Genomic DNA, 23341 nt, shown 5'->3' with positions numbered 1-23341 from the left:
TGAAATATCCTTATACATTAATGTACTTCTTTATTGTTGCCATTCCATCGCGTACAAAATCCATGCGTGAGGCCTTTGTGAGCCATCAACGACCGAAGCTTGAACAATATCAGGTAAAAAGTCATCTAGAATTAAATTGGGGTTGTGATTATACTCAGAAAAAACTGTATCATCTTATGATCTCCTTTTAATATAGTTATGTAGTGCCATTGATGCAACTACAATCTCAACTTGTGTTTTGTATGAATAAGGAGGCATATTTTTTATTAGTACTTAAAACTGTATTTTTATCAAGGTTTTATGTCATCATTTTGCACTTGAAGTATCAATAACTCCTTAACTAAAACATGTTTTATAATAATATATCTAATAATATAAGATACTTTTAATTTGTGGTAAATGTTCATTTTAAATGCAGGCCTATCACATAAATAAAATGATTGATTGATGAATTTAAAAACTGAAATTGAAAGGATAAAGAAATGACCAAACTTAGAAAAGAGATGTCGGTGCAATCCAAACAGGAATACTGTTCGGTAATTAGATCATATCTGGAGCTGTAGATATTATATTTAGGTCTACTTTATATGGATGGAAAGATAAGACATAGGTCTACAACTTTCATATGGAGCCCAAGACTTAAAAAGGTCATTTTCAAGTCCAAATTGTAGCAATAACAAAGAAGTTCGAATCTGTCTTCTAACCCAAGCACTGCTTAGTGTTTAACCCATATCTGGAGTTTTAGAAGTCGAAATAATCTAAATGTTTTACACAAGAAAGTTGAGACAAGTTCCTACAACTTTTATATTTTTAAGTGGCTCCAATTTTGACGTTATCAATAACATTTTGGGCAGACAAGAGAAGATAAGGATTATCACCAAGTCAAGAGTTGGTCACTCACTCATCAATTAATCATCAAATCAATAGTTCCCAATTTTGGCCTATAAAAGGAGGCATTTGCCATGCATTTAGGCATCTTGGTTTCCAGATCAAGATCATGCTCTTCCTTTCTCTCTTTGTATTTTTTGTAATGTTTATGCTTTGCTTTCATTAATATCAAGTTTATGCCTTTCATTTCATTTCCTTTACTTAGTTAACTTTTATCTTATTGATGTTCTTATTTTGTTTATCTATTTTTCTTTCTTTCATTATGTCTAGCTAAGTTTGCATGACCTTTAAGACAAATTTGCATCTTTAGCTAGAAAAGTCGAGGCACTAGAATTAAAAAAGAGTGGTCAATTAAAATTTGTTGAAAACATTGTGTGTCAAATATGTGAAACAAATGAACACTCAACCAACGATTGTCCAACCTTGCCTTCTTTTAAGGAATGTCTCCATGAACAAGCCCATGCTTTAAACAGTTTCCAAAGGGCCAACCACAACCCATACTCACAAACATACAACCCTAGTTGGAGAAATTACCCAAATTTCAATTGGAAGAGTGAGAACAACAATGCACAAACTTCAAAACCATCGTTTCAAGCACACCATAATTTTCAAAATTCTCATGGATATGTACCTCCTTATGCTCCACCTTCTAGAAGAAATCTTGAGGAAACATTGCATGCATTCATTGAAAAGCAAGAGACAATCAATACTCAACTTGCTCAAAACATGACAGATTTTAAAGATACTTTTGCAAAATTAACATCTGCTCTGAGTTTCTAAGAGAAAGGTAAGTTTCCATCTCAACCACAACAAAATCCCAAGGGGCAATACAATGCAAATGCAAGTAGTTCCGAAAGCCAACACATGGATCAAATCAAATCAGTCACTACTCTACGCAGTGGTAAGGTTATTAAAAAACCCTATCTTGAACCTTATGAGAAAGATGATGAGTCAATCTCTGAGGGTAAGGAAGGGGTTGAATCTGAAAATTGCAAAGAAAAGACTGATTCTCCGCCAACACTTCCATTTCCTTAAGCCATGACCAAACAAAGGAAAGTCAATCACAACTCTGAAATTTTTAAAATTTTCAAACAGGTAAGGATCAATATACCTTTGTTGGATGCTATTAAACAAGTTCCTTCCTATGCTAAATTTTTAAAAGATTTATGCAATGTGAAGAGGAAACTGAATGTGAAAAAGAAAGCCTTTCTAGCCGAACAAGTAAGTGCTATTCTTCAAAACAATAATGCTTTGAAATATAAAGACCCTGGTTGTCCTACAATTTCTTGCAACTTCTAATGCATTGATTAATTATAGGAATGGACTGATGAAGCTATCATTTGGAAACATGACATTGGAGATGAATATTTTCAACATTTGCAAGCAACCTAGAGATGATTATGATTTACAGGAAGTGGACTTTACTGAAAAATTAATTCATGATCAATTTCCAACCACTTCCAGTGAAATTGAGATGGATGAATCTGATGATTTGCAAATGATTTATTTTCAGGAAGAATCAAAGACAAGTAATTGGAAGCCACAAATTGAGGAATTTCCACCACGATCAATTAAGTCCATACCTTCAAGTGTTCAACCACCAAAACCTGATTTGAAGCCGTTGCCATCCAATCTCAAATACTCATTTTTGGGAGAAAATGAAACTTTTCCGGTAATAATCTCTTCCAAACTTAATGCACATCAAGAAGGTAAGTTATTACAAACTCTAAAAATGCATAAAAATGCATTAGGATGGACCATAGCTGATATAAAAGGAATTAGTCCTTTGATTTGTACACACGAAATTTATTTAGAGGAAAATGCTAAACCCTCTAGAGAAATGCAATGAAGGCTAAATCCTAATATGAAAGAAGTAGTGAAAAATGAAGTCATTAAGCTTCTAGATAATGAAATCATTTATCCTATTTCTAACAGCAAATGGGTAAGTCCTACCCAAGTTGTACCCAAGAAGTCTGGAGTCATTGTGATAACAAATGAGAACAATGAGTTAATTCCCACTAGAACTGTTACTGGTTGGCGCATGTGCATTGACTATAGGAAACTTAATTCAATGACTAGAAAAGATCATTTTCCTTTACCTTTCATGGATCAAATTCTAGAAAGAGTTGCAGGTCATGAATTTTATTGTTTCCTAGATGGCTATTCGGGTTACAACCAAATTGAAATTGCATTGGAAGATCAAAAAAAGACTAGTTTCACATGTCCATTTAGTACTTTTGCATATCGAAGGATGCCTTTTGGATTATGTAATGCACCAGCCACATTTCAAAGATGCATGCTTAGTATATTTAGTGATATGGTTGAACATTTTCTTGAGATTTTCATGGATGATTTTTCTGTTTTTGGCGATTCATTTGATGATTGTTTGACTAACTTAGAAAAGGTTTTGACCAGGTGTGAAGAGAAGAATCTTGTGCTGAATTGGGAAAAATGTCATTTTATGGTAACAAACAACATTGTACTTGGTCACATTGTTTCATCAAAAGGAATTGAGGTTGACAAATCTAAAATTGAGTTAATTGCAAACTTGCCAACACCAAAATCTCTTAAAGATGTTAGATCATTCCTAGGACATGCTGGTTTTTATAGAAGGTTCATCAAAGATTTTAGTGTAATATCTAAGCCTTTAAGTAACCTTCTAACAAAGGATACTATTTTTTAATGGACTGAACATTGTGAAGAAGCCTTTGTTAAACTTAAAAACTTGCTTACTTGTGCTCTTATCATTCAACCTCCTGATTAGTCATTACCTTTTGAAATAATGTGTGATGCTAGTGATTATGCCGTAGGTGCTGTTTTGGGACAAAGAAAAGATAAGAAACCTTATGTAATTTACTATGCAAGTAAATCTTTAAATAGTGCTCAAACGAATTATACCACCACTGAAAAAGAATTACTTGCAGTAGTATTTGCATGTGAAAAATTCAGATCTTATCTTGTTGGCTCACCTGTTGTTGTTTTTAGTGATCATGCAGCATTGAAATATCTTCTTTCTAAGAAAGATTCTAAGGCTAGATTGGTGCGGTGGATTTTATTACTTCAAGAATTTGATATCACAATCAAAGATAAGAAAGGCAGCGAAAATGTTGTCGCAGATCACTTGTCAAGATTGACAACAGATTCGAAAACTGACATCACACCAATCGATGACTACTTTCCCGATGAATCTTTACTTTCTATCTCTACAATGCCTTGGTTTGCTAATATTGTCAATTTTCTTGTTTCAGGACAATTGCCAGCTCATTGGAGTACCCAAGATAAAAGAAAGTTCTTGAACAAAGTGAAGAACTTTAATTGGGATGATCCTTATTTATTCAAATATTGTCTGGATCAAATATTTCGAACATGCATTCCTGACAATGAGGTAAGTAGTGTTATTAAATTTTGTCATTCTGAGGCATGTGGGGGCCATTTCTCGTCAAGAAAGACAACCGCAAAAATATTACAAAGTGGATTTTATTGGCCCACCATGTTCAAAGACACATGCATTCTGCAAGTCTTGTGAAAATTGTCAAAAGTTGGGATCTATTTCAAAACGTCACATGATGCCTTTAAATCCTATTATTGTCATTGAGATCTTTGACTGCTGGGGTATAGATTTCATGGGTCCATTCCCTCCATCATTTGGTTTCTTATACATATTAGTTGCAGTAGATTATGTTTCAAAATGGATAGAGGCAATTCCAAGTCGAAACAATGATCACAAAACAGTGATAAAGTTTTTGAAAGAAAATATTTTGAGTTGATTTGGAGTCCCTCGAGTCATAATAAGTGATGGTGGAACACATTTCTGCAACAAGCCATTTGAGTCTTTAATGAAGAAATATGGAATCACACACAAAGTTGTCACCCCTTATCACCCTCAAACATATTTTGAACATAAAGCAGTAGAGCTTGCTAATAGGGAGATCAAACATATTTTGGAGAAAATAGTGAACCCTAATAGGAAAGACTGGTCTTTAAGACTTAATGATGCACTTTGGGCTTATCGAACTGCTTATAAAACATCATTAGGTATGTCACCTTATAGACTAGTCTATGGAAAACCTTGTCACTTGCCTGTGGAACTTGAACATAAAGCTTATTAGGCTATTAAAGCTTTCAATTCAAATCTGGATGATGCTAGTCAACTGCGAAAGTTACAAATAAATGAGCTTGAGGAAATAAGAAATGATGCCTATGAAAATTCAAGAATTCATAAAGCAAGAATTAAAGAGTTTCATGACAAGAAAATACTGAGAAAAACATTCAATGTTGGTCAAAAAGTCTTGCTTTATAATTCTCGACTGCATTTATTTCCTGGAAAATTAAGATCAAAATGGAGCGGTCCTTTTATTGTGAAACATGTGTATCCATATGGGGCCTATGACATCGAGAATCCAAAGAATGTCAATGTTTTCAAGGTAAATGGACATCGTCTGAAAGTTTACTTTGATAATTTTTCAGTTGAACATGACTCTATTGAATTGGGTGATCCTGTATATAAAGATTGATTTTTTTTCTTTGATTTTTGTTAGTTTCTCTCACCCCGGTCAAATAGCGGATAATGGTACTCCGTGACTTAAGTCGGTTCTTTCAGTTTCCCACAATAACTGATATCTGTGTATATATTTATGCAATTCTTTGAATCTCTCTTCCAAGTCTCATTTGAAAATGGACACTAATCTTGAAAAATTGAAAAAGTATTTTCCCGCTTTGCCTCAGAATGCGATTACAAAAATTTACCGTGCTAGATATGTAAGATTGAGATTGTTAATGAATCATGGAATTCCTGAAGATATTCGCTGGTTGATTGAAGCAAAGGTTCGATTATCAGGTGAGTCCTCTAATTCCTTCATTTCACACATGCCCGGAACAGGTAAAAGCACTTTTGCAAAGAAACGTCGTGCAAAACGACTAGAAGTCTGTCATCGATGTGCTAGATGGACTTGTAATACACAATATCGTTCTTTAGGAATGGTATCTATAAACCGTGAAGATAAAATACAATTCATTAAGGATGGCCTGAGTAAGGAGTCTTTAGATAATCTTCTATGGACTTTTGAGACGCATCCTAGTGGAGATGTGCATTGTGCAATTCATGATTTATGACCACTATTTCATAAAGAACATGATCGACTTAGTCTTGAGAATTTGACTAAAAAAGACCTTGTTTGCCAGTTTTTAAGAAAACTGGATGGGAAGCCTATCCCCGACCCATAGAGGGCGTTTAAGCCGTTCTTGGACGTAAAACCAAGAGAAGATGTGAGCCACAATCACAATTACCTGTACATACATATGCTTTTTCAAAAGTAAATAAATAAATAAATAAAAAGAGAGAGAGAGAGTGTGAGACTCCAGCTGGCCTACATATAAGTGTTACGATTGCCTTTCTAATTTCTCATCTATAAAACCCTCTCTTCCTTTCTTTCATTTCTACTCAACCCATACATTTAACAAATACAGAAGTGTGTAGAAATGGCAAGTTCCTCAAGTCATCATATAAGAAATATTTATGTTTTCGGTGGATCTAGTCCTGGGAAAGAAAAGGAGTTTTTAGAATCAGCAAATCATCTTGGTCAGGTGCTAGCTGAGAGAAAGATTCATTTAGTGTACGGAGGAGGCAGTTTGGGATTAATGAGAGGTGTCTCAATAACTGCATTTTTAGAAGGCAGACAAGTTTTGGGGTGTCTCCCCGAAGCTTTAGCACAAGGGGACATCTTTGGAAAAACAATTGGAGAGGAACTTCAGGTCTCCACAATGTCGGTTCGAATGAATGCAATGTTTAACCATGCTGATGCCTTCATTGCTTTACCAGGTGGTCTAGGTACATTGGAAGAGATCTTTCATATTTCCTCTTGGGCTCAACTACACATTCACCATAAACCCATAAGTTTGTTAAATGTTAATGGTTATTATGATAAGTTGTTGTCTTTTCTTGATCATGTTGTTGAACAGGAATTTCTAACATCTTCTGCACGACAAATCATAATCTCTACTACTACTGCTGAACAATTAATTGACCAACTACAATCCTTCATTCCTGTAATTGATCCTTCCATGAGTTGCATAAATTGGTCAACTAAGAAAAGCCGTAAAAAGCTTAGATTGGATTTGAGCCTTCATTTGTGAATTTTTGTGTCTTTTGGTTTTATTATTGTGATTTGTTATTTGTTATTTTTGTTTCAGTGTGTTTCAGGTTTCTCATTGTTCGTTATTTCAGGTGATATCTTTATACTCTATCTTTCTACCTTTGAACATTGAGGACAATGTCTCGTTTTGGTTGGGGGGAGAGGGTAGTAGTTGATAAAAAAAATTATTTTTCATTTCATAAAGCATGTGCATAATTGTTGTTACTAGGATGGCAGAGTAAAGGAGCTCTTTTGTTAAAGTGACTCTTGAGACGCATCTTAGTAACCATTCTTAACAAGGTCTATTATAATACTTCTTGAAATATTCAGGTTTACAAACTCTCGCATTCTTATCACTTAATTCTGCTCATATACTTATTTAACATGTATTCTTAAACCTTAATTTACACACACACACTTTAACATATGATTGTGGGTTGCATATTGGATTATTATATTATTTATGTTCTTTTGTTAAAGGTAACAACTAAGGGAAAGGGATTGTATATAATTAAAAAAAAAGAGAAAAAAAATAAAAAAAAATAAAAAAATAAAAAAAATGATAATAATAAAAATGTAGATAAGTTTGGTTTTGTAGCCTCCCTAACCTAAGAAATTAAGCCCGAATGGGTGTTTTAACACCTAATACCCTAAAGTCAACTGACTTGGGAGTTATTGGCCCAACGCTTGTTACATGGGTTGAGGAGAAAAGCTTAAGGGAATCAAACATTGCACTATCTACATATCAGTATCTGCGACCCGAGTTACTAAGCTCGTAGGGGTGTCTTAACACCTAATGCCTTAAGACCAACTGGTCTGGGAGTCATTAGCTAAAAGCTTGTTACATGGGTTAAAGATGCATGGTGTTTTTAAATTATATGTATATATATTTAAAAAAAAACAAGAAGAAAAAAAAAAGACAAAAATAATAATCCCAACCCAAGAAAGTTAACCTTAAACATTAGAACAAAAATTTTGTTTTCTTCCAAGAAAAGCCCCGTAATTATGTGTTGATACATTGAGCACAAAAGAAAGGTTTATGAATATCTTGTTAGGAGGTATTGAGCAGGTATATAAATTTAACGAGAGTTTGTTTATCTGGATAGATTAATGGAAGTTAAATGATGAATACCTTGCTTTGTGGAATTTGCAAATTGTTTTTCTATTTTAACGCTTTGAATACTAGAGACTAGTTATAAGCTAGTTGGGGGGTGTGATTAGTACTTAAAAGTGCATTTTTATCATGGTTTTATATCATCATTTTGCACTTGAAGTATCAATAACTCCTTAACTAAAACATGTTTTATAATAATATATCTAATTATATAAGATACCTTTAATTTATGGTAAATGTTAATTTTAAGTGTAGGCCTATCACATAAATGAAAGGTTTGATTGGCGACTTTAAGAACTTAAATTGCAAGGGCAAAAAGATGACCAAAATTAGAAAAGAGATGTCGGTGCAATCCAAATCGGAACACTATTCGGTAATTGAGTCATATATAGAGCTATAGCTCTCAGATTTAGATCTACTTTATATGGATGGAAAGGTAAGACATAGGCCTACAACTTTCATATGGAGCCCAAGATCTAAAAATGCCATTTTCAAATCCAAATTATTGCAACAACAAAGAAGCCCGAAGCTGTCCTCCAGCCCGAACACTGTTCAATATGTTGGCCATATCTGAAGTTCTAGAGGTCTAAATGAGCTGAATGTTTTACACAAGAAAGCTAAGACAATTGCCTACAACTTTCATGTTTTCAAGTGGCTCCAATGTTGACGTTATCAATGACGTTTTGGGCAGACAAGAGAAGATAAGGATTGTCACCAAGTCAAGAGTTGGCTACCCACTCATCAATTAGTCATCAAATTAATAGTTCCTAATTTTGGCCTATAAAAGGAGGCATTTGCCATGCATTTAGGCATCTTGGTTTTCGAGATCAAGATCATGCTCTTCCTTTCTCTCTTTGTATTTTTTGTAATGTTTATGTTTTGCTTTCATTAATATCAAGTTTATGCCTTTCATTTCCTCTCCTTTACTTAGTTAACTTTTATCTTATTGATGTTCTTATTTTGTTTATCTATTTTTCTTTCTTTCATTATGTCTAGCTAAGTTAATTATGTCAAGGTGAAAAGGTTACACTAATAGTGTAAGAATAAGTATAATGTAAACTTAATATGGACTTTAATGTTTGTTACTAACATGTTTTGTATTTATTATCTTGTTCACTCTTTAATACTTTATTTGTTAAATGACTAATCTTGATTTATGTTGTATAACACTTGGTACAACAAACTCTCTTTGTATTTTTTATATTGCTTATGTTTTGCTTTCATTAATATCAAGTTTATGCCTTTCATTTTCTTTCCTTTACCTAGTTAACTTTTATCTTATTTATGTTCTTATTTATTTATTTATTTTTCTTTCTTTCATTATGTTTAACGAAGTTTATTATGTCAATGTGAAAAGGTTACACTAATGGTGTAAGAATAAGTATATTGTAAGCTTAATATGGACTTTAATGTTTGATACTAATATGTTTTGTATTTGTTATCTTGTTCACTCTTTAATACTTTGCTTGTTAAATGACTAATCTAGATTTATGTTGTATAACACTTGGTGCAACAATTGCTTGGCACTTTCATAGCCCATACTATATGGTATAACCGACACCTAAGCTATGAAAGAAACTTGATTTGTTGTTAACATAAGTTATAATCATGAATGCTTGACGAGATTATGCTTGGCATTTTCATAGGTCATACTGTATGGTATAACTGACACCTGAGCTATGAAAGGAACTTGATTTGTTGTTAACATAAGTTATAATCATGAATGCTTGACGAGATTTACAAGTACTAGCATTAATTGAATAAGATGACTAATGTAATCATGTTAACAATCTATAATCTGATTGGAACATTAGCATTAATCGAATAAGATGACTAATGTAATCATGTTAACAATATATAATCTGATTGGAACCTCCTTTGTGTGTGGTTTCCAATTGAATAATAAGAGTTTATACTATACTTGTTTGACATATCATTAGTGGAACCTCTAACCTTGACATTTGTTATTATTATTGTTTAATCCTTACATTAATTTTCTATCTCCAAGTTCTCATCATCTTCTTCTTCTTCTCTTTCTTTATTATTATTATTATTATTATTATTATTATTATTATTATTATTATTATTTCTTCTTCTCTTTCTTTATTATTATTATTATTATTATTATTATTATTATAGTTATAGTTATTATAGTTATTGTCATTGTTGTTATTATTGTTATTACTATTATTATTGTTGTTGTTATACTATTGTCGTTTATAATTTGTATAATTAACCTCCCTATGGTTCAACCCCGGTCTTGTCAGGTTATTTATTACTTCGACACTCCTGCACTTGGAAGAAGACATCAATCTTTTCGTTGTGTCAATTATTATTGTTATTATTATTATTATTGTTATTACTATTGTTGTTGTTGTTGTTATTGTTGTTGTTGTTGAATTATTAGTTTTTATAATTTGTACAATTAACCTCCTTGTGGTTCGACCCCGGTCTTACCGGGTTATTTATTACTTCGACACTCCTGCACTTGGAGAGGATATCAATCTTTTAGTCGTGTCAATTTTGCAAAATTTTCCACCTCTGTTTCCATACCCCGAATGAACATTCGATCACGTTACATAGTGACGAGTGTGCACAATTAAACACTTCTTTCCAACCAGTTGGTTGTCCACGCCTCCTAAATTCTTGGAAGTGATACCTCTCGCCTTTGTAGGGACCTAAATACTCATACTCGTTTGGATATCCAACATCAACCAAATAGTGTTTTCCTACAAATAATACCAACATGGTAATTAATAACATAACTTTTTTAAAAAAATATTATATTCCTTCAATTACCAAATCTTCAATTTAGTCAAAATCACAACCTTCTAGAGGTTTTGGAAATTTGATAGTTCTATGGTCAATAGCCTCAAGAAAAATACGTGTATTGTGTGCATTACCTTCCCATCCTACCCATACAAACATGAATTACATGTCAAAAATACAAGCGACCATGACATTTTGTGTTGGTACACCTTTTCTTCCAATAAATGAAAACTTTTAGATGATATGCAGGTACGAACATGTGTTCCATCAATTGCACCAACACAATTCTACAACCCATAAAAACATTAAGTACTAATAAACATTTATAACATATTTCATTCTCATTTAAACAACTTAATGAAACAAAAATTCATCTTACCTTGAAATGTAGCATAAATCTTGGATTCATAGCCATTTCTCTTGGTATGCTCATAAATTGTGGATCTACTATGACTTCCACAGCAAACAAATATAATGATTTAAACACTTCTTTAAAACATTTACTAATAGTTTTACCTTAATGCTAAAATCACTCCTGCACTTGTCTATTTGACGCCTCAACTGCTATTGTAAATAGAAACAATGCCACTTTTCAATAACGCTCATTCTTCTTTACGGTTTTAAGCCATAATGCGTTTCTATTTCAATGCATAGACTCAACGAAGTGGTTATGTCCAGCCTGAACATGTTAACACTTTGTTTCAATGACCTCTTAAAATCTTTGTCAACCAACGCATCCCTGTATTATACAAAACCATACATGGTTCTTTATACATATAATTCATGTAATACATGTTTATAGCTCCAGCTATGCATATAATTAATTTTTTCATATGAAAATGCCTCATTTAAATAAATTCATCGTCATCATCACTGTCATTGTCACCGTTATCATCACTATCATTGTTACTGTCAGCGGTGTCGTTTCCATCACTGTCATCTCCAACACTAGAAAATACCACTACCTTCACAACTAGGATAATTAATATGGTCTACAATGTGGTTCATTACATTATCATAATTGCCATCGAAATCCCCATTAAATATGTCATTAAACCGTAAATCATTCATAACTTTAATTACATGAAAACAAAACAAAAATTATATGTTGTTAATAAAAATATTTAAATAATTAGATATCATTCAAGAAAAAAGAACTATCAATTTTTTTGGTGCAACATAAGTTTTTTCATACTTGTAAAGCCAACAAAATTAGTGTTCCACTTGCTTGTATGATATAGTTGAGGTTTGAGAAGTTTGTTATGAAGCAAAAAAGTTCTTTGAAAGTTGGCTTACAAACAATCCTCTTTATATAGAAAAAACTCACTACTTTTTACATCTCTTTTACAAATTATTTTTTTCAGCTTTCAATATAAGCATATTATCACACGTATAGATTGTAAAAGTAACATATAATGTTAATCTTATAGCTAATATATTCTGACATGTATTTTTTCACTTTTTGATCTCATTCTATTATTCAAGATTCCCTTGGCCCACTTTTTTTTCTTTCCTTATCACCATAACAGTGCATGCCAACATGTACATAATTCATCTAAAAAGCAAAAAATATTGTGTTACAAGAACTGTAACTGGAGATTCCATTGACGCCTCACAAAATAAACACAATTTATATATATGAACTCCAATAGCAACACACTAAAGAGAGCAGCATATATTTCAATAATTGGTTGTAAATCCAGCAGCTTAAACAGCATTTATAGTAGCACATACATATATATTTCATGCACTGGCATCATTCACATAGTAGCTGAGACAATATTCAAAATTAACTTGCGCACAATAGCTGAAACAATCATGTTAACAGCAATGAATAGAATTAACAAACAAGGCATCAACTTCTATCAATTCTCACGACAGAAAAGAAAACAAATGCTCCTTATCACACTGCACAAGAGCATAGTAGTTGCACATGGTATCTCAATTACTTGCACTTTTCTTATCACCATGCAACACCCATCAACTCATGGCAGAAAAAAAACAAACAAATGTTCGCACAATAGTTGCACATGGTATATCAATGAATGCAGCTTCACACACAAGGGTGCAACTCCCATCACCTCACAGTAGAAAATAAAACATACCAACATTTCACACAGTAGCTGCATATGGTTTATTATAATTATAGCTAGACACACAAGGCAGTAGCTCTCATCAACTCATGGCATAAAAGAAAACAAACAAAGCTACACATGGTATATTATAATAGAAGACGCATTTTAACAACAACACTCAATATTCAAGACCTTCAGGAAACTGTTAAATAATATTTATGTAATCTTATTTATTAAGGGTAAAATAGTATTTTTAATTTAACCTATATATCTTTATATGTATTTAGGTTAAGTCTAAGCACTCATAATACACAGATTATTCAGAATTGTAGCCTCCCTATTTTGTTTGATCTTAATTATTTTAATATGGTATCAGAGCTGATAACGAAGCTTAATCCCAAACACGGCTTCGCGGATCCAACTCTGTGGTAAGTTGGCTGGGGGTTTGCAAGGGGCAGCGCACCCCTGCCAGGGTTTGGTATTTCGTTACTTTTTTTGGAGTGAGATATTGTCTTCCGTTTCTGTAAAATTTTGGTATTTCGTCTTCCATTTAGTTTTTGCAATTTGGTATTTGTGTTCAGTTTCTGTAAATTTGTTTTATATTTTGGAGTAATCATATAATTATGAGAAGATACTTGTTTAGTTTCTACAATCTCTGTTCAGTTTCTGCAATTTGGTATTTGGTTTTCCATTGCTTTTGCATTCTAGTTTTTTATGATTGTTGATTATGGCTACTGAAAGAGATGATTCGCTTCAGTATGTGAGTGTGAGGTTGGATGGGAAGAACTATTTATATTAGAGCTATGTAATGAGAAATTTTCTTAAAGGTAAGAAGATGTGGAGATATGTTAGTGTAATTTATGTGGTACCTAATAATACTGAAGAAGGAGATACTGCTTCAATAGATGTATGGGAAGTAAACAATACAAAGATCATTACTTGAATCAACAAATCTGTTGAGCATTCTATAGGTATACAGTTGGCGAAGTATGAGACAACAAAGGAGGTTTGGGATCATCTACAACGATTATTAACGCAATCAAATTTTACAAAACAGTATCAGTTAGAGAATGACATATGAGCTCTTCACCGGAAGAATATGAGTATTCAAAAGTTCTATTCTGCCATGACAGATCTTTGGGATCAATTGGCTCTTACAGAATCGGCAAAATTAAAAACATGTAGTGCTTAGATTAAACATAGAAAGTAGCAATGATTGGTACAGTTTTTAACAGCACTTCGTAGTGATTTCGAAGGACTTAAAGGTTCAATTCTACATCATTCTCCATTGCCTTCTGTTGACTCTGTTGTCAGTGAGTTATTGGCTGAAGAAATACGTCTTTAGTCTTATTCTGCTTCAAATCCTTCTGTATTAGCAGTACCTTCTAAGCCATTCTCTAATCATCAAAACAAGTCTTACACAAGGGTTGGCTTTGATGAGTGCAGTTTCTGTAAGCAGAAAGGTCATTGGAAGGCTCAATGTCCTAAGTTGAGATAGCAGAATCAAGCTTGGTAGTCTGGCAGTCACTCCGAATGCTCATAGACCACCTTAGGGTTATAAACCACCACACCACAATACTACAGTGGTAGCTTCCCCAGGCTTTATTACTGATCCTAATACTTTGGTTGAGCAATTCCAGAAGTTTCTCTCCTTGCAGCCACAAGTAATGTTCGCTTCTTCTTTCATAGGTCAGTTGTCTTATAGTTCCTCAAGTATGTCACACTCTGAATGGATCTTGGATTCTAGTGCTTCCCATCATATGTCTCCAGATTCCTCATCTTTTTTCTTTGTGTCCCCTTTGTCCTTCATTCTTGTTATGACTACTAATGACACTCCTATGCCCTTAGCAGGTGTTGGTTCTGTTGTCACACCTCACTTGTCTCTTCTTAATGTTTATCTTATTCCAAAACTCAAATTAAATCTTGCATCTATTGGCCAAATATGTGATTCTAGTGGTTATTTAGTCATGTTTTTTAGTTCTTTTTATTGTGTACAGGATCTGTAGTTTTAGAAGCTGATTGGGACAGGCCGTAGGGAGAATGGACTATATATTTTGGATGAGTTAAAAGTGTCAGTTGCCGCTACTGCTGCTGTTGTTGATTTGTCTTCCTTTCATTTGAGTCTTTCATCTTCTAGTTTTTACTTATGGCATTCCCGTATAGGTCATGTTTCATCTTCTTGTTTGAGATTTTTAACATCCACATGAGCTTTAAGAAATTTGAAAACATGTGACATTTTGATTATAGTGGATGTAAACTGGCAAAATTTTTCGCTTTACCTTTTAATCAAAGTATTTCTATTTCATCTTCACCATTTGATTTGATTCATTCTAATATATAAGGACCTTCTCTTGTTGCCACAAAAGAAGGGTCTCAATATTATGTCTCTTTTATTAATGATCATACTTGTTATTGTTGGGTTTATTTAATGAAACATCGTTCTGAATTCTTTGATATATATGCAGCTTTTCGAACTCTTATCAAAACTCAACATTCTGCTGTGATCAAATGTTTTAGGTGTGATTTGGGTGGGGAATACACCTCTAATAAATTTTTCCAATTGTTTGCCTTAGATGGCACTATCCACCAAACTTCATGTACAGATACTCCTGAGCAAAATGGTGTTGCTGAAAGAAAACATAGGCACATTGTTGAAACTGCTCGTTCTCTCTTAGTGTCTGCTTTTGTTCCTAGTGAGTTTTGGGGAGAAGCTGTTCTTACTACTATAAGTTTGATTAATACAATTCCATCTTCTTATAATTCGGGTCTATCTCTTTTTAAAAAGTTATATCGGTATGTCCCTGATTATTCCTCATTTAGAGTATTTGGTTGCACTTGTTTCATTCTTCATCCTCATGTAGAACGCAGTAAGCTATCCCCTCGATCTGCTATTTGTGTTTTTCTAGGTTATGGTGAAGGTAAAAAGAGGTATTTTTGTTTTGATCCAATAACTTAGAAACTTTATGTGTCTCGTCATATTGTCTTCCTTGAGCATATACCTTTCTTTTCTATTCCATCCACTACTCATAGCCTGACTAAATCTGATCTTATTCGTATAAATCCTTTTTCTGAGGATTTTGGTAATGATACCTCTCCCCATGTTAGATCAATTTGTACTCATAACTCTGCAGGTACTGGTACTTTACTCTCTAGCACACCTGAAGCTCCATTCTCATTTACAGCCCCTCAAGCTTCATCTGAGATTATAGATCCACCTCCACGCCAGTCCATCCGCATTCGTAAGTCTACAAAACTACCAAATTTTGCTTATTTTTGTTGTTCTTCATCATTTACTTCCTTTTTAGTTTCTATTCATTGTCTCTTTGAGCCCTCTTCCTATAAAGAGGCAATTCTTGATCCGCTTTGGCGGCAAGCTATGGATGAGGAACTTTCTACTTTGCATAAGACAGATACTTGGGATTTAGTTCCTCTACCTCCTAGTAAGAGTGTTGTTGGTTATCGTTGGGTGTATAAAATCAAAACTAATTTTGATGGGTCTATTGAGCGATACAATGCTAGGCTGGTTGCAAAAGGATATTCTCAACAATATGGTATAGACTATGAGGAGATATTTGCCCCGGTTGCAAAAATGACTACTATTTGTACTTTTATTACCGTAGCTTCAATTTGTCAGTGGCATATGCCTCAGCTTAATGTTAAAAATGCCTTCTTGAATAGAGATCTTCAAGAAGAAGTTTATATGGCTCCCCCTCTTGGTATCTCACATGACTTTGGATATGTTTGTAAGCTTAAGAAAGTATTATATGGTCTCAAACAAGCACCCTGTACTTGGTTTGAGAAATTCTCTAATGCAATCTCATCTCTTGGCTTTGTTTCTAGTAGTTATGATTCTGCTCCTTTTATTAAGTGCACTGAGATAGGTTGTATCATTTTGTCTTTATATGTTGATGATATGATTATTACTGGTGATGACATTGATGGTATTTCAGTTTTAAAGACAGAGTTGGCTAGACAATTTAAAATGAAGGATTTGGGTTATCTTCAATATTTTCTGGGTATTGAGGTAGCATACTCACCTAGAGGTTACCTTCTTTCTCAGTCGAAATATGTTGCAGATATTCTTGAGCGGGCTAGACTTACTGATAATAAGATTGTAGATACTCCTATTGAGGTTGACGCAAGGTACTCTTCTTCTAATGGTTTGCCTTTGATAGATCCTACTTTATATTGCACTATTGTTGGAAGTTTGGTATATCTCATAATTACTCGTCCAGATATTGCATATGCTGTTCATGTTGTTAGTCAGTTTGTTGCTTTTCCTACTCCTGTTCACTGGGCAGCTGTTCTTCATATTTTATGATATCTTCAGGGTACAGTTTTTCAGAGTCCTTTACTTTCATCCACCTCTTCCTTGGAATTGCGTGCATACTCTGATGCTGATCATGGTAGTGATACCACAGATCGCAAATCTGTTACCGGGTTCTGTATCTTTTTAGGTGATTCTCTTATTTTTTGGAAGAGCAAGAAACAATCTATTGTTTCTCAATCATCCACTGAAGCAGAATATCGTGCAACGACATCTACTACTAAAGAGATTGTTTGGTTATGTTGGTTACTTACTGATATGAGAGTTTCCTTTTCTCATCCTACTCCTATGTATTGTGACAACCAGAGTTCTATTCAGATTGCTTACAACTCGGTTCTTCATGAGCAAACTAAGCATATTGAGATTGATTGTCATCTTACTTGTCATCATCTCAAACATGGCACCATTGCTTTGCCTTTTTCCTTCTTCCTTACAGATTGCAGATTTCTTTACCAAGGCACATTCCACCTCTCATTTTCGTTTTCTGGTTGGCAGACTCTCGATGCTTGTAGCTGCCGCATTGTGAGTTTGAGGGGAGATGTTAAATAATATTTATGTAATCTTATTTATTAAGGGTAGAATAGTATTTTCAGTTTAACCTATATATACTTTATATGTATTTAGGTTAAGTTTAAGCATTCATAATACACAGATTATTCAGAATTGTAACCTCCCTTTCGTGTTTGATCTTAATTATTTTAACAGAAACAACACGGTGAAGGAAAATTACCAATAAATTCAATCCAATGGTCAACCATTTAACATTAATAACAACAGAAGTGATAGTTTTAATTCATTACTAAAATACAACATTAAAAACCAGCAATATCCTCATACAAGTATATTAGCTCCCGAAAAGCAGTTTAAAATAAATACAACAGTACGCAAATTACCACAAATGGAAATGCCCATATATCTCTACACGAAATGTGGAAGAATACAATGACTCGGATAAACTTCGGCAATTGAAAAAAACCTCTTTTTTAAAATCAGCATCCCATTATTCTACAACAATAAAATAAACTCGTATAAATACATTAAGCAAGAGAATAGTTAATTGATTAACGGTTAAGAAAATGTAATAATGCCATGTCAGTTAAGCACGTTTAGTGCGTGCATACATTCGTTGCAGCCATCTCAACGTTTGCTCCTTATCACCCATACTAGCCCACATTTCTCTTTTCCTTCTTAAACTCAAATACTCTGTAGCAAAGTCGTGGAACTCATCTCTAATTGAAACTCCAGGAATTGAGTATAGCTCAGCCATCACCTCGCGAATACTACAGCCTTCGCGATCCATATTAACAGATGTGGAATCACTCTTAGTCGATATACTCTCAAGTAGTTGATTGCACCTTGACAGCAGATGAACACCAATTCCATATGTTTTCTTTTTTCTACCTTACACATCATAATGATCTCCTTCTTTTCTTTTGCCACCACTTTTTGTGTTGCTACTACTATACATATTTATCCTCCAACCATTCAAGCCATGTCAGTCTGGAAATAGGGAATCACATCTTCCTCTGAATCACCGCTGCCCTCTTCCTAACCATCATGAGCAATATCGGCATTGCTTGTACCAGGATCAACATCACTGCCAGTAGGTGCACCTGATGAAAGAGCCCATGCAAATGCTCCAGTTGCGACAATATTGGAATACATTCGGTCAAATTTATTCTTCAAAGATGGCTTAATAACACGACTAAAAAATTGATGTCTTCTCCCACGTGTAGGAGTGTCGAAGTAATAAATAACTTGGCAAGACCGGGGTCGAACCACATGGAGGTTAATTGTACAAATTATAAACAACAATTATAAACAACAATAATAGCAATAATAACAACAACAATAACAATAACAACAACAACTATAATAATAGTAGTAGTAGTAGTAGTAGTAATAATAATAATAATAATAAAGAAAGAGAAGAAGAAGAAGATGATCAGAACTTGGAGATGGAAAATTAATGTAAGGATTAAACAATAATAATAACAAATGTCAAGGTTAGAGGTTCCATTAATGGTATGTTAGACAAGTATAGTATAAACTCTTATTATTCAATTGGAAACCACACACAAAGGAGGTTCCAATCAGATTATACATTGTTAACATGATTACATTATTCATCTTATTCGATTAATGCTAGTACTTGTAAATCTCGTCAAGCATTCATGATTATAACTTATGTTAACAACAAATCAAGTTCCTTTCATAGCTCAGGTGTCGGTTATACCATACAGTATGAACTATGAAAGTGCCAAGCATTTGTTGTACCAAGTGTTATACAATATAAATCAAGATTAGTCATTTAACAAGCAAAGTATTAAAGAGTGAACAAGATAACAAATACAAAACATGTTAGTATCAAACATTAAAGTCCATATTAAGTTTACACTATACTTATTCTTACACCATTAGTGTAACCTTTTCACCTTGACATAATAAACTTAGCTAGACATAATGAAAGAAAGAAAAATAAATAAACAAAATAAGAACATGAATAAGATAAGAGTTAACAAAGCAAAGGAAAGGAATTGAAAGACATAAACTTGATATTAATGAAAGGCATAAACTTGATATTAATGAAAGCAAAGCATAAACATTACAAAAAATACAAAGAGAGAAAGCAAGAGCATGATCTTGATCTGGACACCAAGATGCCTAAATGCATGACAAATGCCTCCTTTTATAGGCCAAAATTAGGAACTATTGATTTGATGACTAATTGATGAGTGGGTGACCAACTCTTGACTTGGTGACAATCCTTATCTTCTCTTGTCTGCCCAAAACTGACAATCCTTATCTTCTCTTGTCTGCCCAAAACATCATTGATAACCTCAAAATTGGAGCCACTTGAAAACATGAAAGTTGTAGCCAATTGTCTCAGCTTTCTTGTGTAAACAATTCAGCTCATTTGGACTTCTAGAACTCCAGATATGGCCAAAATACTGAACAGTGCTCGGGCTGGAGGACAACTTCGGGCTTCTTTGTTGTTGCAATAATTTGGACTTGAAAATAGCCTTTTTAGATCTTGGGCTCCATATAAAAATTATAGGCCTATGTCTTACCTTTCTATCCATATAAAGTAGACCTAAATCTGAGATCTATAGCTCCAGATATGACCCAATTACCAAACAGTGTTCCGGTTTGGATTGCACTGACATCTCTTTTCTAATTTTGGTCATCTCTTTGCCCTTGTAATTTAAGTTCTTAAAGTCATCAATCAATCCTTTCATTTATGTGATAGGCCTGCATTTAAAATGAACATTTACCACAAATTAAAGGTATCTTATAGTATTAGATATATTATTATAAAACATGCTTTAGTTAAGGAGTTATTGATACTTCAAGTGCAAAATGATGATATAAAACCATGATAAAAATGCACTTTTAAGTACTAATCACTTAATACCAACATGTCTGAATTTTTTAGCTCCTTTAATTTCCTGCATATAAATTAAATCAAGTAATAAAGGATCAAGACTAGTAAAATGTTGGTGTTGGAATTTGACAACAATAAAAGAAATTATTAGATGATAAGGAATGTAATTGAATTTTTTGTTTCCACCACTCATCGCTAGCTGAAATTGTGCCTAATTCACTATTCCAGCCAACTCCAGTTTCAAAAACCAACTTATTCCATATCCTCCAATCCTTTTTGCATCCATCCCGTTTGTTTTTCAATGATGTTTTAGTGAATGCATGGCCAGTTTGTTCTTTGAATGATGTTATAAGAAATTTCCACCCCGTTTTATCAAAATGAGTATTAGGTCTCAGTCCCATATCAATTGCCTTAATGCATATATCACAAAATATATGCAATATTTTCTTTGTCCAAGCAACCTTATCAAAAGATTCAAGAACTTCTATGATATCTTTTAACACATTTAACAAAAGTTTGAAATCAATCAATGATATCAATTACATTATGGTACATATATAAACCGTGGACTAAAACAATAATAAAACACACTGTTTAGTATTTACAAAAGCTGTATGGTTAGCAACAAACATTAACCATGCATGTATTTGAATGAGAATGTTCCCGTTAATTTGTAATGAAAACTAATTGAAACCTATTAATTTTCAACTGTTTAGAAAACTCATTTTTAGCTATCATATAATATTTGAATTATCAAGCAACACTTCATTGTCATCATGTTGTATGGAAGCTAAAAACAGAAGGGGGAAAACAAATAGAACATAATTTATTTCTACATTCAAAGTAACCCACCTTTCTTTCACAGCATGCAAACACACAAAAGGAAACTCAAAATTCTTATTTTGACTACACAAGTAGAAATAAAAGTAATCCTACATGACGTGCTAACAGGGTACTCATTACGGTTTCAACAAACACATGTACATTAAAGAAATCTATGATTGTTCAAATAGAAACAACATCAATGTGCATAGTAAACATATCAGACCATAAAGAACAACACATAAATGAAATTTCAAAGCATCACATTATTTCCAGTAAGCAAATAATCCAGTAGCAACACTGGTAGTAGACATCAAAAACAAAACTAGTTTTAAACAAAGAATAATAGCAGATAAGCAGTATATAGAAGCAATTAGATTTTTCTAAATTCAAAACAATTGATGAAGGTATAGTAAATAAAAGACAATCAGCAACAGCCATGAAATTTGTCAATTGCAGAACACACAGTAATTGATTATGCAGGTACACAAACTTGTAATTTTTCATTTAAAAAAATGAAAATGAAGATAGAGATAAGGTAGGAACTTACCTCAGTCTATCACTTTAGGTATCCAAACCAGCACGGTTCTATAGCTTTGTCTTACAAACAGATACAATAGAGATCCAGAACATAAATTAGATTTTGAGCTACAATTACTACAAAATTAACATGGGTAACAAACATAGTACACAAAAGCATCATAGAAATGCAGGTTTTCAAATAAAAAAATTAAAAACATATGTAAAGCAAAAGACAAGCAGAAGAAGTAATGAAATTTGCTATAAATTCAAAAAATTTAATAAAGGCACATTAAATAGAACACAAGCAGCAACAACAATGAAATTTATAAATCAATTCAACAATTGCAGTGTTAACAGTAATCGAGCATGCAGCAGCACAAACATGCAATTTTTCATCCAAAAAAGTGAAAATGAAGATGGAGATAAGGTAGGAACTTACCTCAGTCTCTCTCTTTGTTCTGCAAACCACCATGGTGCTGCACCTTTATTCTGAAAAAACAAAAACAATAGAGACCCATTACAGAAATTAGTTTTAGAGCAACATGTTAAACAAAATTGACAAGAGGAACACACAGTACTTACGGGTGTCTCGCTCGTGGACCTTTCCCAACACGAATCTCTTGGGTTTTTTTGCAATTGTAACAATAGAGGGACAAATCGGTGAAGGTTTGTGTTTTTGATCTTCATTTGGAAATAAAGGATAGAGGGGAAGAAGCTTGCTCTGGCGTCGTCCTGTGCGTTGGTGGTTTTAGGGAAAAATAGAACGAGGTTGTAGTAGGAGAGAAGAGAGGAGAACAGTTTGAGGAAGGAAAATGGGGTTTAGTTCATCAATGCTAACATTGATCTGTAACTGTAACAAAAAAATTTGTGAGGTAAAGGACCGTAATTGACCGTGGTTACTAGAAAAGTGTTGGTGGTGAGAGAGGTAAAACACATGAAGGAACAATATGGGGAAGGTTGAAAATGGGAGTTTAGATTAATGGTAACATTGATCTACAACCTTCTGTGAATAATTTGTTGGGTTTTTCTGATTGTTGGGAAATTGGGTGAGGACAGTTGGCAAATTAATTGCAAATTGTTGGTGATGAGAGAGGAGAAATGCATGAAAAGTAATGCGTAACTGCTTTTCACTTTTTGTAATTCAACCACAGTTTGAACTAGGACTAACGTAAAAAACAATTATGGTTCGTGGTTAACCAAACATGTGTTACACTGCTTTCCTTTCAACCGCAGCCGCATAAGTATATCCAAACACCTTCTCAAGCACTAATTAAAATTTCACGTATGAAGTTTTATAGGGTAGGAAAA

The 23341-nt window shown here is 33.4% G+C and overlaps 1 long non-coding RNA gene across 1 annotated transcript; it reads right to left on the bottom strand.

Moving 5' to 3' along the window:
- Window positions 1–18068: 18068 nt before the first annotated feature.
- LOC105114998 (uncharacterized) lies at window positions 18069–18706 on the bottom strand. Its single transcript, XR_840249.1, has 2 exons — window positions 18393–18706; window positions 18069–18309 (listed from the first exon to the last, which is right to left on the bottom strand). It is a non-coding gene; the product is annotated as an uncharacterized LOC105114998 (long non-coding RNA).
- Between the last annotated feature and the right edge of the window lie 4635 nt (window positions 18707–23341).

The sequence above is a fragment of the Populus euphratica genome, unplaced genomic scaffold (assembly GCF_000495115.2).
Source record: "Populus euphratica unplaced genomic scaffold, PopEup_1.0 scaffold620.1, whole genome shotgun sequence".
In the NCBI taxonomy this organism is placed as follows: Eukaryota; Viridiplantae; Streptophyta; class Magnoliopsida; order Malpighiales; family Salicaceae; genus Populus; species Populus euphratica.
This window is presented reverse-complemented; position numbering and strand designations above follow the sequence as displayed.